The sequence below is a fragment of the Hemiscyllium ocellatum genome, chromosome 2, assembly GCF_020745735.1.
Source record: "Hemiscyllium ocellatum isolate sHemOce1 chromosome 2, sHemOce1.pat.X.cur, whole genome shotgun sequence".
Classification (NCBI taxonomy): domain Eukaryota; kingdom Metazoa; phylum Chordata; class Chondrichthyes; order Orectolobiformes; family Hemiscylliidae; genus Hemiscyllium; species Hemiscyllium ocellatum.
The window spans coordinates 89,484,690-89,491,904 of NC_083402.1; positions in this window are offsets into that span (position 1 = coordinate 89,484,690).

Here is a 7,215-nt window from a genome sequence, read left to right on the forward strand (position 1 = left end):
ATACTTAAGAGAGAAAGCAGGAAAGCCAAAAGGGAAGATAGCTTTGGCAAATATGTTTAAGGAGAATCCAAAAGGATTTTATAAATACATTAAGGGTAAAAGGGTAACTAGGGAGAAAATAGGGTCCCGTAAAGAGCAGCAAGGCGGCCTGTGTGGAACCGCAGGAGATAGGGGAAATATTTAATGAGTATCTTAGAACATAGAAAAATACAGCGCAGTACAGGCCCTTTGGCTCTCAATGTTGCGCCGATCCAAGCCCACCTAACCTACACTAGCCCACTATCCTCCATATGCCTATTCAATGCCCGTTTAAATGTCCGTAAAGAGGGAGAGTCCACCACTGCTACTGGCAGGGCATTCCATGAACTCACGACTCGCTGAGTAAAGAATCTATCCCTAACATCTGTCCTATACCTCCCACCCCTTAATTTAAAGCTATGCCCCTCGTAATAGCTGACTTCATACGTGGAAAAAGGTTCTCATGGTCAAACCCTATCTAAACCCCTAATCATCTTGTACATCTCTATCAAGTCATCCCTAAACCTTCTTTTCTCCAATGAAAACAGCCCCAAGTGCCTCAGCCTTTCCTCATACGATCTTCCTACCATACCAGGCAACATCCTGGTAAACCTCCTCTGCACCCGTTCCAGTGCCTCCACATCCTTCCTATAGTATGGCGACCAAAACTGCACACAATACTGCGGCCGCACAAAACTGCGGCCGCACCAGAGTCTTATACAACTGCAACATGACCTCAGGACTCCGGAACTCATTTCCTCTACCAATAAAAGCCAGTACGCCATATGCCTTCTTCACAGCACCATTTACCTGGGTGGCAACTTTCAGAGATCTGTGTACATGGACACCAAGATCCCTCTGCTCATCCACACTACCAAGTATCTGACCATTAGCCCAGTACCCCATCCTCTTGTTACTCTTACCAAAGTGAATCACTTCACACTTAGCTACATTGAACTCCATTTGCCACCTTTCTGCCCAGCTCTGCAGCTTATCTATATCCCGCTGTAACCCGCCACATCCTTCCTCACTGTCAACAACTCCACCGACTTTCGTATCATCCGCAAACTTGCTCACCCAACCTTCTGGCCCCTCCTCCAGGTCATTTATAGAAATGACAAACAGCAATGGTCCCAAAACAGATCCTTGCGGAACACCTTGCATCAGTGTTTATTGTGAAGAAGGACATCGAAGATATAGAAGGTGGGGAAATAGACAGTGACATCTTTAAAATGTCTATATTAAGAGGAGGTGGTGCTGGATGTCTTAAAATGCATAAAGGTGAATAAATTCCCAGGACCTGATCAGGTGTACCCTAGAACACTGTGGGAAGCTAGGAAAGTGATTGCAGCGTCCTCTGCTGCGATATTTGTATCATCAATAGTCCTAGGTGAGGTGCTGGAAGACTAGAGGTTGGCTAACATGGTACAATTATTTAAGAAAGGTGGTAAGGAGAAGCCAGGGAACTATAGACCCGTAAGCCTGACATTGGTGGTGGGCAAGTTGCTGGAAGAAGTCCTGAGGGACAGGATTTACATGTACAGAAGAACCTCAGTTATCTGAAGGACACGGGCGGGGAGTATTTAGTTCAGTTAATCGAATTCCAGATAATCAAATCAGGATAACATAGTTTAGCCAAGCATTAGGATCTTGCGATATTGCTGGATAATATATTTGGATAATCGAATGCCACATAATCCAAGGTTTCTCTGTATGTGGAAAGGCAAAGACTGATTAGGAATAGTTAACATGGCTTTGTGCATGGGAAATCATGTCTCACTAACTTCATTGAGTTTTTAAAAGAAGTATCAAAGAAATTTATAAGGGCAGAGTGGTGGACGTGATCTATATGGACTTTAGTAGGGTGTTTGACAAGGTTCCTCATGTTAGACTGATTAGTAAGGTTAGATGAACTAACCATTTGGATAATGAACTGGCTCGAAGGTGCAAAGCCAGAGGATGGTGATTAAGGGTTGCTTTTCAGACTGGAAGCCTGTGACCAATGGTGTGTCACAAGGGATCGGTGCTGGGTCTACTGCATTTCGTCATTTATATAAGTGATTTGAATGTGAACATAGGAGGTATAGTTAGGAAGTTTGCAGATGATGCCAAAATTGGAGGTGTAATGGACAGTGAAGAAGGTTACCTCAGAACACAACTATGACTATGACATGGGCCAATGGGCCAAGGAGTGGAAGATGGAGTTTAATTTAGGTAAATATGACATGCTATATTTTGGAAAGACAAATCAGGGCAGCACTTATATACTTAATGTTAAGGTCCTGGGGAGTGTTGCTGAAAAAGAAACCTTGGAGTGCAGGTTCATTGTTCCACGAAAGTGGAATCGCAGCTAGTTAGGATGGTGAAGGTGGCCATTGGAATGCTTTCCTTTCTTGGTCGGTGCATTAAGTGTAGGAGTTGGGATGTCATGTTGTGGCTGTATAAGACATTCTTCAGCCACTTTTGGAACACTTCTTTCAATTCCGGTCTCCCTCATGTGGGAAGGATGTTGTGAAACTTGTAAGGGTTCAGAAATGATTTGAAAACTGTGGTGCTGGAAAAACACAGCAGGCCAGGCAGCATCTGAGGAGCAGGAGAATCGATGTTTCGGGCATAAGCCCTTCTTCAGGATGGAGGCTGGTATGCCAAGTGGGCTGAGATAAAGGGTAGGGGGCAGGGAATTTGGGGGAGGGGCACTGGGAATACGATAGGTGGAAGGAGGTGAGGGTGAGGGTGATAGGCCGGAGAGGGAGTGGGGGCGGAGAGGTCGGGAAGAAAATTGCAGGTCAAGAGGGCGGTGCTGAATCCAGGGATTGGAACGGAGATAAGGTGGGGGGAGGGGAAAATGAGGAAGCTGGAGAAATCTACATTCATCCTGTGTGGTTGGAGGGTTCCTAGGCGGAAGATGAGGCGTTCTTCCTGCAGGCGTCATGTGGTCAGGGTCTGGCGATGGAGGAGGCCAAGGACCTGCATGTCCTTGGCGCAGTAGGAGGGGGAGTTAAAGTGTTCAGCCACGGGGCGGCATTCGGAAATGATTTACAGAGATGTTGCCAGGGTTGGAGGATTTGAGCTATTGGGAAGACTGTTTTCCTTGGAGTGTTGGATGCTGAGGGTGACCTTATAGAGGTTTAAAAAGTCACAAGGGGCATGAATAGGATAAACAGAAAAAGCTGTTTTTGTGGTGTGGAGGATTTAAGAACTAGACAGCATAGGTTTAAGTTGAGAGGGGTAAGACCAAAATGGGACCTAAAGGGCAAATTTTGCACGGAGAGGGTGATGCATATATGGAATATCTGCCAGAAGAAGTGGTGAAGGCTGGTACAATTTCAACATTTAAAAGGCATCTGGATCGGTATATGAATCAGAAGGGTTCAGAGGGATATAGGCCAAATGCTGGCAAATGGGATTAGATTAATATAGGATATCTGGTTGGCATGAACGACTTGGACTGAAGGGTCCGTTTCCATGCTGTGCCCATTTCTATGACTGTATAACTCTAATTACAAAATTGTTACAGGTCTTCTTAACACGTTAGATCAGCTACACTCATTACTGATTAAGAGACTGTTTTGAAGAGTATTCCACCTTAAATCTCTTCAAAGATTAAAAAACGTTTGCAGAAATATTTAAAGCCTTGAAGGCATGTTAGAATGATGATTGCAAGAGGAGAACATCAGGTCATCATAAAATGTCGATTTGACAATGGTGCGTGATGCAACACCATGACCTTCACTGACATGTTCAAAGTGACTCAGCGTGGCAACCCAAAATTGCAGCCCTCAAAAGTAAAGTTGAGCCTATATGCTGGCACCATACTTGTGCTGAGAGGACCAAAACCAATCTCAAGCTGTTCCATCCATTTTCAAGCACAACTAAGCTGAATTTGAAGCTAGGAGAAAGTGAGACCCGTGCTGGAGATCAGAGTCTAGAGTATGACACTGGAAAAACACAGCTAGTCAGGCAGCATTTAAGGAGCAGGAGCAGAAGAATCGAAATTTCGGGCATAAGCCTTTAATCAGGAAAGAGCTGGTGAGCTGGGGGAGCACAGAGATAAATGGGAATGGGGTAGGACTTGGGGGGGGGCGGGTGGAAGGTAGCTGGGAATGTGATAGGTAGATGAAGGTGAGGGTGAACGTGATGGGTCAGAAAAGAGGGTAGAGTGGATAGGTGGGAAAGAAGATGGACAGATCAAGGGGGCGGTACTAGGTTGGAGGCTTGGGACTGGGATAACGTGGGCAAAGGAGAAATGAGGAAACTGGTGAAATCCACATTGATCCAGTGTGGTTGCAGGGTCCCAAGGTGGAAGTTGAAGCTTCTTCCTCCAGGTATCAGGTGATTAGGGTTTGGCAATGGAGGCAGCGCAGGACTTGCATGTCCTTGGTTGAGTGGGAGGGGGAGTTAAAGTGTTCAGACATGTGGTGATGGAGTTAGTTGGTGCAGGTGTCCCAGAGATGTTCTCTGAAATGATCTGCAAGTTGGTATTCCTGTGTCCCCGATAGAGAGGGGACCACATCGGGTGCAGTGGATAAAGTAGATTGTGTCTGTTGGGTTTGACGTGGTAGGCTATAAGTGAATAAATTAATGACATCAGCATCTCAACTAAAATAGTGTAGCTTTAAAACATTTGTAATGATTATTACTTTCATTATATATTGGTATAATTCATTATTATGTAGCAAATTTAATCTAAAACTTTATTTCCCTTTAAAAATAAACATGGAGAAAAGATAGAGTAAATTTTATTCAATGTCATACTAAATACTTAATGAGTAGTATATGTACAGATAAAATAATAAAGAATGTCATCCAGAACACTGTTCAGTACGATATGTAAATAGATGAATTCATGTTTTGGGTGTAGACCTAAAGATGGACTGAAGATGTGTCAGCTGTTTTCAGAAGATAAGGTGAAATAAATAGTTTCACTTTGAAAGGATTGAAAGGAAGACAGAGTAGGCAGTATGTTAACATATTAAACTTTTGTCAGACCAATACGTAGGTTGAAACGGTAAGTGCAATTATTGTCAACCATTACCCTTTTTTTAAACCAAAGTATTGCTGGGCTTCTACAAAGAAATTGACTGAATTTCAAAGATGAAACAATCAAAATAGAGAGTTTGTTTTCATCTATGTGCTCAAGTCTCAGTATTCCAATGTTAATGTAAGCTTATATATTCCTCTATTGAAAGTAGGTTAATTTTATTCATCATATATACAATTTGATGCTAAGAAACTGCAGGAAAGATTGAGTGCTCCTGGTTCTCATAAATGTGGCTAACTGTACTTTGCCTGTATTTTTGCTTCTATGAATCAATTCATTTTGAAAAAATATTAATAGTTTCACTTGTACAAGATGGTCTAAGGTCAAAATTTTTTAAATCTTTTGAGTTGTGGAATGAGTACGAGACACCTGTCTTGTTTTTTTCAGAATTACAGAAAAGCAATTTGGCCAATTATGTCTGTAAATATTTTTTCTCCATCTATGCCATCTCAAATTCTACTCCCCTACTCCTTCCTAGTACCTTTTAAAAGGTCCTCTTTCTCAAGCAAGTATGTATTTCCCTTTATAGAAGCAAATCCATAAATTCTTCTCAATGGTCTCTGTTGGAGCATTCCAACTTTCAACCATTCTCAGTGTTTCAGAAGTGTTTTAAAATTCTTTTATAATCACAGAGATCTCCCTCAATTCTTCTTTTTCAAGTCTGAAGCTGAGGAAAAGTATCAATATGTTAAGTGACTGATTTCCCACTCTGTTCATCAATCATTTCATTACATTCACTATTTGCTTGACTCAACCCCAGTCATCACCTTAACTTCTATTTTAAAAAAATCTTTCTTCATCATATACCTTTTAAAATCAACCATAATGGCAATGTTTCTCATAATCTCTAATTTGCCATCATTAACCAATTTCTAATCTAAACCATATTTTTCCAATTCCAAAGTAAAATAATTAACATATTATTAGAATTGGATAAGGTAGGTGATTGGCTCAACTCTTATTGAAACCCCGCCCAATTGCCGCCTTTTCACTTATGAACTGTGAAACATTCCACCTTACAAGGCACTGGAGGTAGGGGACATTGAATATTTTTAAGATAGATTCTTGTTCGTCAGGGAAATTAAATGTTATTGGATATAATTAGGAACATAGAATTCAAACACGAACTTTTCGTGCCATGCTCATTTGTCTGCAAAGCATTACAATCATAAGAACAAGATTGCAATCTTCTTTATACCTCACATGGAGTGAGGTATATTCTCAGAGCTATGCATTTTTCAGGGTAAGACATAGATGAGGCATTGAGTAACATTTGTAATATTATTTATGCAATTGTGGAACAGGCTGGAAGAATTGAATAGCCTATTTCTGCCCCTGGTTTGTGTGTTCCTAGCTAAGCATAGACTACAGTAGTTCCACTACTTTATTGAAAGTAATTAGGGATTGGCAGGAAATGCTAATTTTGTTAGTGATGCACACATCTTATGAACAACAACAAAAAAAGCAACAGCTATATATATGTGGTCTTCATTGATCAGCTGCTGAAATTGTGGCAGAAGGACCAAGTGCCTCAGAACTTTCAGACATCAGACTTTAACAAATTTGAAATATGACTAGAATGGACCATATTTTCCCAGTTATCAGTCTCTTTTGAGGAGAGAGGCAAAGTTTTCAATCTACTGTCACAATCATCCTTTTTGGAATGTTACTTAATGCCTCAGCCATTTCTTGCCCTGAAAAGCATGCATAGCTCTGAAAATCTCTCACTCAATATGAGCCAAGGGAGACACACATCTCATTCTAAGGATCAGTACATTGCAAAGCTTTGCAGAGTTTAGTCCAGGTGCTCCGGTTTCCTCCCACAGTCCAAAGACTGCAGGTTTGGGTGGCTTGGCCATACGAAATTGTCCATAATATCCAGGGATATGTAGGCTAGGTTTATCAGCAACTGGAAATATGGGCTTTACAGGGATAGGGTGGGGGTGGGTTCTGGTTGGGAAGGTTGGTATGGACTTGATGGGCCAAATGACCTGCTTCCACAGTATAGGTGTTCTATTCTATTCCGATGCAATATTCACATAGGTACAAATTGCTTATGATTAAAGTTTAGGTACTTAAGTGGTTGCGGTAAATAAAAAGTGGTGAGTGGAATTCAAATGCTAGACTTCATTTTTCTCTCACAATTAGAAACCTCA